Genomic DNA, 11,871 nt, shown 5'->3' on the forward strand with positions numbered 1-11,871 from the left:
TTTGACTTGATAAATGGCAAATGAAAAACAAATGTGTTTGTTTGATGTTTAGTTGTTGTTGTTTTTCATGTTCTTTAACAGTAATGAATTCTTGCAATGAGCAGCTGCAGGGGAGTGTATTGTTGCCTCTGGATGGCTCCAGTGTGAAAGGGACCTGGGTGCAGACAATATGGCAGACCTTCACAAGAGACACCTCCACAGTCGACAGGAACTCACATGACCTCAGTATTGGAAGCTGATCGTCTTGGTGTCATTGTTGCGTTCGTGCAGTCCACTTGTGGCAGAAAAGGTCAGAACTGAACAGCGCTGAGATACAGAGTTTATTAAGGATCTTTTACAAAGTTTGCTGGTTTTTCTATGGCTTTATTCAAGGTTGTCTAAGAATGGATGAAGGAGAAAACACATAAGTTTCAGTTTTCAGTTGAAATTAATTTAAAAGGGATACAGTGCTGTTGAGTGCAAACTGTTTGAATCACATAGCTAGCTAATGGGCAGCAGTCTGGTGTATATCTTGCATTGCTATTTTAAAGTCTTATGTGTATCTTGTTTTATTTAGAAATCACCTATATTTTTGTGTCCATGGTTGTTCTACTTCCTGCCCTTATCAGTTTCCCGTCTGTATAATTTCCTGTATATTAGGTCTCTGTGTTCCCCTCACTCTGTTTCAGTTTGTCTTCTGTAGTTCCTGTTCCAGTGTATTTCCCAGAGATTCTGCAACCTTCTTCTGTCTTGGTGCTTCCTCATGAGTTGAATCCCGTTGTTGCTCCTGCCAGTTTGTCATCTCACCTGTCTGTTTATCCACTCATCTATAAGCCTGTTTATTCATATTAAAAGCAACTTCACAGCATCAACCTGTCTTGTTCCTATTTTGATCCAGAACTAACTAAATAGCGAGAAACGCCTAGAGCTTGCAGCGTAGCACGCAGTTGACATTAGCCTGACTATTACCACATTCATCTTTTACCCCTCTAGGACAGCGCAAGGAATGATTGGATCATTTACTAACAGTTTTTCAGATTACCATCAAAATCCTGGAGGCCCAAGGACAAACCCAGCACCAAGCAGAGGGCACCTTGTTCAGGGGGAGACAGTTTTAACCTTCCTATTTGTTTTTATACAGTTTTTATTGGTTTACATTGTGTTTTATTCTTCCTGTCTTTGGATGGACAGATGCTGTGTAAATATACTGCACTTAATGAAAGTATTCTGATTCTGAACTGTGTGCTCCTTGCTGATGCTCTGAAGTGTAACCTTGGGTAACACTTTCAATTAGTCATTTTTTGTAGATTTCAAGTGTTGGAGTCAATTTATTTATTTTAGCATACCAGCTGGGTTCATTTTGATTTTGACAACAGAGGATGCCAGAAATAAGTCCCTGTCTATGTCATCAGTAGCTCACAGGGACTTTCAGGGAAGCATAGCCATGTGAACAGGCTGTGCCCAACTGTACTGATTGCAAACTTTATTTAGAATATTGTTTTAAGCCTTTGAGAGAGAAATATATTTCTAACAAAAAAACATACATGTTTTTTGTTTTTTGAATCTGTGTGCTACTTCACGGAAAAAAATAAGAGTATCAATGTAACCCTTATTTCTTGGTGGGTAGCGTTCTCCAGTCTATCTGGGCTGTGGGTGAAAGGCAGGCTGCAATTTACTTTTAGCTGTCCTTTTTAATCACACCCACACAGCAGGACAGTTGACTCTGCTCTCTTAGCAGGATACATGTGCAACTCCTAAACTGTTACATTCACACCTGTCCCCCTGGAAACAACGGCACGTGGGAACCAAAAGTATCTGCAGCCAGGTTCTCTTGTCCAGCGTTGTGGTAAAACCATATTTTCATAGTTGTATTTGTGTGATCTGCCTGTTAAATTGACAATTGAAGTTAATGGAGAAATTAGTGACCACATCCTTTGCTTTTATTCTCAGAGAAGCTTCTGGAGACAGTGAGGTTGGCGGTCAGAGGACCTCGCCTGCCTCCAGCCTCTAAACCCTGCGGCTGCTGCAGCACTGGAAGGTATACCTGTTACACCTTCCCAGGGGTGTGGAGGGGGAGAGGGCACAAACACCCTGGAGCACAAAGAACACACACACACACACACACACACACACACACACACACACACACACACACACACACCCTTTATTCAGCCTCTATAGTTTCCAACACATACCACAACACATTCCAACAGCACAAGTGCATCTGAGCCTCCTCCCTCAGCAACACACACACACACACACACACACACACACACACAAACACTTGTTTTCCTTTTTTGTAAAGAGTCCTACTTGAATGAGAAAGAGGGAGGGAAGCTGTGTAGAGGTATATGGAGAAAAGTCACATCTATGTTTTGTTGTGGTGAATATTAGGCTTGTGGTTTATTTCTTTTTGCCACATTTTTTCGATCCTCCACTCAATTAAAACTATGATGAAGCAAATTATTATTCTATTATTAAGTCTAGCTGAAAATTTAATTCAACTTGTTGGGTCTCTGTAAATAATATTATAAAGAGAAGTTATAGGTGTACCTGCTCTATTTGGCAAATGCCTTGAGATAACTTATGTTGTGAATTGGCGCTAAACAAATAGAAATTGACTTGACTTGACTTGATTATCAGGATTATAAACATTTTTATCATATTACGATAATGTATATTGTGATATTTTACGATTTATTACCTTTTTTCAACTGTGAATAATGTCACCAACGGAAAACTTCTGTTTTATCTCATAAGGTAAAGTTCTCAGTCTGTTCATTTAACAAAATGGGATTGTCAAGCAGACAGACTGACCAACCCCGTCATAAAAACCTGTCATAAATGCTGCATGCACCTGACAAACTGAACTGCTTGTATTGGAGTCTAGTCCAACTTAACTGAATGCAAATGTGTGTGGACTTAGATTACAGCTACTTTGAACAATGATAACTCGTACAAAAAAAAGTTATACAGCCTCATCGGCAAATGGGGAATTTGAAAGTAAATTAAATTGAAATAAAATAAAATAAAACATGTATTCTTAAATCAAATGTGCTACTGCTTGCTGCTGGCCTGTCAGTGTTCCTGCTCAGGTCAGAGTGCTCCTTTGTGCTGTGACCACGTTTCCAGCCACAGAGAAGACTTCAGCTGAGAAGCTTGTACCTTGGCCAGGATAGGACAGACCTGCTCATGTGATTTCCACCAGCTTAGTGTGTCCTCTGTGAGAGCCAGTGGCGAGACTTCCTGGTATCATTTCACCTGCTGGGTTTTGCTTATGCTTAGCTCACTGTAGTTGCGCTTGTGTTTAGTAATAGTTCAACGGTTGATAAAATGTCGTTCACTTCAACTGATATTTTCCTTTTTCTGTGGAGTTTTTTTTAAAAGTAGCTAAAACTTGTTTTTGTGAATGGCAGCCTCTGTATCAGCCACAATATCTCCCACAACTCCACATCATATAACCCGAACTATCCCTTTAATGTTGGATTTTAGGTGGTTTAACTACCTGTGGTTGTGCATCTGCAGCCAACTGTTTGTTGACATGTCTGTAACTATTTTCACCATGCGGGACCAAATAAGTACACAAGTTAAAACAAACACCAAGGATATACAGTATATAACAATTTCTTAACAAAAATTTAATTTATATAATTTCAATTTTACTTAAATCTGTAACTTTTTCGGAGCCGCAGCTACAGCGACCTCTGCAGCCATGAGTTGTAATTACATGACACAGGCACATTAAATTCTCTTGGGCTCTGAAAATCATCAACCAAAATCATTATCTCAATACAAACCAACAATCATGCCGTCTACCCCTGTTGAGTCAGTTTCTATTTACCATTGAAAATCATCTGACCCCAGTGCAGTTTTGTGTTAAAATGTAGCTGTTAGGGCCGATAGTCAGGAACTTAGCTGTTGTTTGCAAACTAGGCTCCAAAGTGAGGAGATAATGAGCAAACAAGTGGCCATAAAAGTGACTTACATAATTCATCAAATGACTGGGATGTGTCTGGCAGTAAATGCAGTTACTATTAACGGTGACATGACGAAAATGACCCCGGTCATGCTGGACTATAAGGTCGTTTTTGTTACTTCTGTATGTTTGGACCAAAAACAGAGGGGGACAAGCATCGTTTCTTTATTCAAGTCTCTGTGGGCAAACAGGGACACGTCGTAAACACGTCGCTTGGGAACCAAAAGTGAGCATGATCTACATTCTGATTGTTTGCTGCCGAACCGAGTCACACTTTCGTCACATTAAAGTTGCCTGGATTTCAAATTTTTCTGACGCCTACATCACTCAAGACACACCGCCAACGGGCATGTCGCTGTTTGCCGCTAAGAGACACTGGCTCACATAGAAAATGAATGACTTCCAGTCACTTTGAGGTTTTCTGCGCCTGAGTCTTAGTTTACTTTGTATCATTCAGACACCTGTGACAGCAAAATGTAATTCCAATATCGAACTGCCACTACAACACAGTCACCAGTGCATAGTAGAAACCAGAGTTAGAAGTTATGTCACCAGTCAAGTAAGGCAGCTGCCATCTTTAAGTCTGCACAGAAACCCGGCTTTTGCTTGGACCGAGGGCTGTTCCTGTCCTGCTCTGCCATTCGTCACTTTCTTTTTGGCCTGATGACCCTCTGCCAACCTTACTCTGTCCGTCGTACTTTCGAAATCATTAAGTGCTCTGCATGGTAGTGGCGCTCTCATGTCCTTCAACATGTTTGCTGTGTTCAGCTCACTTTTTGTTCTGTTTCTGTGTTGTGGTGGTGGCTGTCACCCACTGCTGTACAGTGTGTCATCGGTGTCATTAACGTAGGAACCTTTGTTCACACCTTGTTGCTTGGGGGCACAGATATGATGGTTTCTCTCTGCCAGCACATTGGGAAAGTGGTTTTACCCAACCATTTATGAAAAAGTAGATTTTAGTGGTTAAAACTAATGCAACTGTGGGTTTGGTACATTGTTTTTACAGCTTGAATTGAACTTTTGTTGCTTTTACTTTTTGTAAATTGAAATGTTACATAGCTTTGCTTTGATAAATAATAATGTTGGGTTGGGATCAGTAATCAGCTCAATGAATACTTCCGGCTCAGCTGTCAGAGACACACTGTCATTGTGTTTCTGGATGTGTATTCTTCTGACATTAGGAGAGATTCAACCTTCAACCTAGCTGCTGAAATCGCACTTGATTTGCATTTTATCCTTTGCAACAATTCAAAAGTTTGTGTAGCATTTGAATGACGGTTTAATGGTATGCAAACAAGGAGGAAAGACACACTGTGAGAGGAAGAAAAAGGAAATATTATAAGAGAGGCAAGATTCTCATGCTCTCCAGATGCTGTTCTTTCTTTCTTTATTTCTTTCTTTATTTCTTCCTTTCTTTCTTTCTTTCTTTCTTTCTTTCTTTCTTTCTTTCTTTCTTTCTTTCTTTCTTTCTTTCTTTCTTTCTTTCTTTCTTTCTTTCTTTCTTTCTTTCTTTCTTTCTTTCCTCTTCTCCTCCTTCTCCCTATCCTCTCTTTCAATAACATTCCAGTCAGTGGTATGCAGTTGGATCATAGTGATGCAGGGTCTCTGCTGGCGTCCAGGGTCGCCGACAAGAAAGACAAGGAGCAGATGGTGGTCTTTGTCATTCCCTCCTCTTCTCAGCCTCCTGGCAAGCCTCACCGCCTCTCTCTCTCGCTCTCCCTCCCTCTCTCGCTCTCCCTCTCTCTCTCTCTCTCTCTCCCTCCCTCTCTCGCTCTCTCTCTCTCTCTCTCTCTCTCTCTGTCTCTCTCTCTCTCTCTCTCTCTCTCTGTCACTCTCTGTCTCTCTCTCTGTGCACCACAGCAGCTCTCTGGGCGTCTGAATGGTGTTCCAACCTCTGCAATGCAAGCAGCCTTGTAGGTATGGACCTCAGCAACCAGATGGTGAGATTATTTGGAGCAATTAATTCTTTGAGAGAATCAGTGAGAACATGTTTGCAGCAGAGATTTGGGGGTGCATGGTTGAATGACATTCCTCCTTAAAGTCCCTCCAAGAAAAAAAAAGTTTAGAGGGGGTGGGAGGCTTCCAGGAAGAACAGGGTGAAAAAGAAAGGGAGGGTTTTTATCCAGGAAAGAAAAGCGTGCGTAAAGTATGAGGCTGTGTATGGGAACTTTTCTTAATGAAAAGGGGCCAAGGGTCGGCATTGGAATTTCTACATTCCAGAGCAAAAACTAAACAGGAAAAACATGTTTTTATATCAAAATATACTGATATGGATACTAGATATGGAGACTAGAAATACACACACCAAGCACTTTATTAGGAACATCTGAACAACTGCTTATCCAATCAGCCAATCATGTGGCAGCAGAGCAATGCATAAAATCAAGCAGATACAGGTCAGGAGCTTCAGTTAATGTTCAATTGAAATGATCAAACTTCAGAGTGGGGGAAATGTGATATTTGACTGTGGTTTAAGTGTTTCTGAAACTGCTGAACTCTTGCGAGTTTCAACATCAACATCATGAATCCTTCGACCCAACACGCCTTGTGTCAACAGTCCAGGCTGGTGGTGGTGTTGTAATGGTGTGGGGAATGTTTTCTTGGCACTTTGTGCCCCTTAATACCAATCAATCATCATTTGAATGCTACAGTCTATGTTGTTGCTGACCATGTTCATCCCTTTACAGCCACAGTTCACCATCTTCTAACGACTACTTCCAGCAGGATGATGCTCCATGTCACAAAGCTAGAGTCTCAATCTGGTTTCATTTGGGATGTGGTAGAATGAGAGATTTGCAGCCTGAATGTGCAGCTGACAAATCTTCAGAAATGATGCAACATGGAGCAGAATCTCAAAGGAAAGTTTCCAGCATCTTGTGAAATCCAAGCCACGAAGAACTGACCAACGGGAGGCCCTACTCAGGGTAAATATAGTGTTCCTAATAAAGTTCGCAGTGAGAGTTTATATAAAATTCTAGCAATAAATTTAAAAAAAATGTCATCACATTATTAAAATCAGCAGTCCCTCATGTCAACTAATTAGCTGTCCAAAGAAATCAATCAGCATATCAATCAATCTGTCCATCAGTTACTGCCTTTTCAGGCCCAACAGTCTGTTGTGCTAAGCAGCAACATGAGGGCTGTGATCCGTCACCATGCTGCAGCATGGACAACATAATGACCCTGCAGGTCACAGGGTCGAGTTCCTCATTAACTCTGACACTGGTTTTGTCATCAGTCTTTTCTCTGGATCCCTCACTGAGGATTTAGTCTCTTTTCTTGTTTCCATTCCTTCTCCTTCCCACTCCTGTGAATTCAACATCCCGGGGGAGCGCTGGTGGAGCAGGTCTCTCTGCTCGCTGTTTGACTGATCTGGTCTCAGTGAAACGTGCTGAGATAGCTCAAGGCCAGAGGTACAGTGATATACTGTATATACTAAACACAGACTGTTTATTCACATCTTATACTATGTATTATTTTTAAAGCAATAAATATTTATAATGTTGCCATTTAATATGGTTCAGCGTTTGTAAGAAGAAAAAAAGATGATACTTTGTGTTTTATTAATTAACTAATGATTTATAGGTCAGTTTTAAGTGGTAATTAGTTAATTTGATAATCAGATACAAATGTCACAAACTCTTATTTCATGTGTGATGATGATGTGATGTGAGCGAGCATGGAGGGGCAGCTTGAAAACATGGTTTGGGAGCCACCAGTGTGTAGTACATGTCCCCTCTGTCTCTTTTTGACTCACTCAACATTTTGTCACAAAACTTACAACATCAGCAAAGGAAACGAGTGTTCAGTTGACTCTGGGAAACGTATGACCCAAATATTTTTTAACAAAGCAGGATAATGACATGTTGTAACAAAGCCTAACCTGGAAGAACTCGAAGAGACAACAAGCAGGACAGCAGCTGTACGACTGGACGCAACACAGGTGCACCTGCTGTCACACACACACACACGCATGCACGCATGCACACACACACACACACACATACACACACACACGCACACACGCACACACGCACGCACACACACACACACACACACACAAACACACACACACATATTAAAATATGTGTCTGCACCTACATGTTGTTGGGTGTACAAACAGGTCAGGGCAAAACCAAGCAGGCATCCAAACCACCAGGTCAGGAGTATTTGATGTGACTATATGGTGGGAAAATGGGGAAGTGAAAGTAGCAGCTGGGGGAATTATGAAAAACTCCCAGTGGCTACAACAAGAAATCAGTGAATTACATTTTTAGACTTGACTAAACTGCTTGTGACCTAAATGAGTGTGGCCCAGAACACAGATCCCACATTTAACACAGTTAATATGAGAATAGATCATGGCTACTAAACACAAACCCCACAGGCGGACTGGCATGTGTATACCTGTCTGTGGAGAGAGTTATCTAGAGTTTAGTTTCTTTCTTTTTTACTCTATTTTTATTCTCATCTCATCTTTTCTTTTTGTGAAAACACAAAAACAGGTTGATTGAGCTGCTGCAGCTTTCACTCATTCTGGTTTTCTCTTTAATGTGACTTATATCTCTCATGATGCACTCGAATGAGTGTTTGCAAGTAGGTGTGTGTGTGTGTGTGTGTGTGTGTGTGTGTGTGTGTGTGTGGATGGTTACTCAGGTTGCACAATGTAAACAGTGAATGCACCTGTGTAAATGACACAGAGAGAGCTGTTGAGTTTAGCTGGGAGGCCGTCAGGGAATGAGGCATGTTGTGTAAAATGTGTCACCTGGAGAGAAGAGGAAGAAAAAAAAAAAAGTGTGGCACCAGGCATCACAGCTCCAGCTGAGCCAGCCAGTTCAGTCAGATCTGGCTTCAGAAGACATCAGCAGAAGACACCAGCAGCTCTCCTTCACCTGATACTGTACATGGTTAAAACTGTGCCCTCGAGTGTTAGATGCTGTATACTTAGAGGGATTAAGCACTGTTGTGTCTTTTGTAGCAGCCAGACAGAATAACAAAAAGCCAATCCACCTGTTGGGGTATTTTAAGTTCTAGTCTGGACTACTCTGTTGGGTGAAGACCTTTCTGTCACATGTCACAAACCACAACCAGACAACCAGCCTGCACAGCTGGTGGCAGTTTAAAGGTCATGAGTGTAGTGAAAGTTTCTGAGAATGTGAGCTGACATGTGAGGACTGTCAGGGTAACAGTTCACCATACAATACATAAAACTGTGCGTAGTTACTTTAAAGAATGAGTGAGGAACCATTAAGGAACAACCTGATAGTTGATGGGTTATTTATAAGTATATATACCAACCACTTTCTTCATTAATCATTCCTCATTAACTCTGCACCCAACACTGAGTGGCACAGAACAGCAACTACTCATGCACACTGATCACTTAAACACACTCTTTTTGTGCACGGTAAAGTAAAGTTATACATCCTACTGAGTTACCAAGGAGTCCCTCATTACCTCATTACCCCATTACCGTCCTTTTTTGTGTCAACTCAAGCAAAGTGATGCATCACACACAGTGGTTACCTCTTTACCTCACATTACTGTTTTCTTGCACCCTCATTACACTGAGTAGTTACCAAATGGTCCCTCATTACTTCATGATTACCACACTATTACCTGACATGTTTGTGCAAGTGAAGAGACACACTCTCCAGCGCAGTTGCTGGGTACTTCCTCAATACTTAGTCATTATTTTACAATTATACACCCCAGACAGAAATGTAATATATATCATATTTGTCACTATATCAAGATTGATGTTGTCATATATGTCACCTGTAAGGAGATATATTACTATCACACATATACATCCTCTGGATATATGAAGATATAAGTTTATAACATATATGAAATACCCATAGTAAAATTTGTATGTATATACAAATATTTAACATTTCCATATGACGAATTTCTACATAGAACACATGTTTTCTCTGTAAAAAGTACGTGTTAACATGTATTAACATTATACATTTTTTTAGTGAAATAACATGCGTGTTAAAAAATGTGTATATATGTTTTCCTCGTGCATTTTAAACATTTCTATCTTCACATTCTGGGAAAGTGGTCTCAGAACCTACTGTAAAATATCAACATACACTGACAAGCTGTTGGATGGATATATATGTATGTAACTGTCTACAATATAATTATACATACATAAATGTATGTATTTGTACAGGCTAGATATATATGTCAATTTAATTGTTCCAATTTCTAATAGGTTTCATATATAATTTTTTACATATATGTACATATAAAATAAAAATATGTATTTCATATATGGAAATTCAATATATGGACATATGTTACATTTGCGTACGGGACCCCAAAGTGAAGTGATGCACATTTCCAAACAAGTATTTTAATCACAATATTCAGGCCACACATACATTAATATTTTCTGATGCATTAGTGATGCCAACAACTTCAAATAAATGTAAAAAGATAATAAACTTTTTAATTAACTAATCTAAAATGTACACATTTACAAAATTCTCCAATGTCTAGGAAAAATAAGAAATAGTTTAAAACTAGTAGGGAAACACTAGGATGGCAATATAATGTTTGTCACACTGAAATTTAATCCGGTAACATATTTCTCCAAATAGATTTGTCATGTGTGTCGATAAACGCAGCTGTAACATTATAGTCCTATATTAGTTTTCACTACAATGAAATGGTTTGTAGTGTTTTCTTTGGACAGGCCTTTTTCACAGAAGACAGTTTACATGTCAGAGCAGGAAAACCAATGGCTGAATAGCATTTAGCTGCTTCGGTTTCAGGGTCCTGGGATTGTGCGTGCTGGCTCACTGTCACACTGTCTTGTCTTACTGGGCACTGATGATGTCATTAGAAACACCTGCGCTTTTCCTGCTATAGCAGCTTTCACACTGGACAAAAAAGCCCACGAACACCCGGTAACATGTGGCCTTTGTCTTCACTGTGAAAGGGTACAATCGGCATTCATGACTCTGTAGCAGTCATGGGTATTTATTGGCTTCAGCTCTGATCAGCAGTGATGTAATTTTTCCATGCAGTCACAGCTTTTGGTCCACACAAACACTGTAAAACACACCTGTCACCTGCCCCACACAGTCTATGGGCTACACGCAGCACGGCGATGTTAACCTTGCTAAGTAGCAGCTAGCCGTCGTGAAGGCCCGCTGGGAATGTGCTGCACTCAGGGCTGCAAGAGAAAAAAGTTTTAAAAACACACATTTACTGGCAGAAGCTCCAACACTGAGGGGAGCATCAACTCACAGACGACACACGATGACTAATATCTCACCGTCAGTCTAAACGGAAAGAAACACTCGACTACTGGAAATGTGAAAGGAGTCAGTCACCTTTTACAGCAGGTATATCTGCATTTAGAAAACCAATATATACGCATTAATCATGCTGTAAAAAGGGTGTATGAAAAGTCAAAATACATGCTATGAAAAGGCCTGTTGGACAGGACTGAACCCTCAAAATGAAATATTATTGTTTCCCTTGCATTTATGAAATCGCCTGCACTTGAAATAATGCACAATGGTCAGGCCAAAAAATAATTTGCTGCTTTTCTTTGCTTGTTAAAATGTTGACATATTGTCAGTACAAGTTTATTTTGTAGTTATTCTGTTTTGCTACACATGTTCTGGACTGAGTGAGTGTACACATGTGGTTTTGGCAAACATGATAATAATGCAGGGTTCTGTTTCAAATAAAATGGAATGGTGCTTTGTGGTTTTTTCAAGCTTTCTTGATACGATACCTAAGTAACGCCTCAACAGAACGTCTAATCAAATTTCAAATTTTGCAAAAATATTCACTTGGACTCAAAGATGAACTGATTAGACTTTGGTGGTCAAAGGTCAAAAGTCAAGGTCGTGGTGGTAGCCATTACTCAGGACTTCACACAAGTGGTT

The sequence above is a fragment of the Seriola lalandi genome, unplaced genomic scaffold, assembly GCF_002814215.2.
Source record: "Seriola lalandi dorsalis isolate HSWRI2012SDOR001 ecotype SW California unplaced genomic scaffold, Sedor1 jcf7180002054583, whole genome shotgun sequence".
Taxonomy (NCBI): domain Eukaryota; kingdom Metazoa; phylum Chordata; class Actinopteri; order Carangiformes; family Carangidae; genus Seriola; species Seriola lalandi.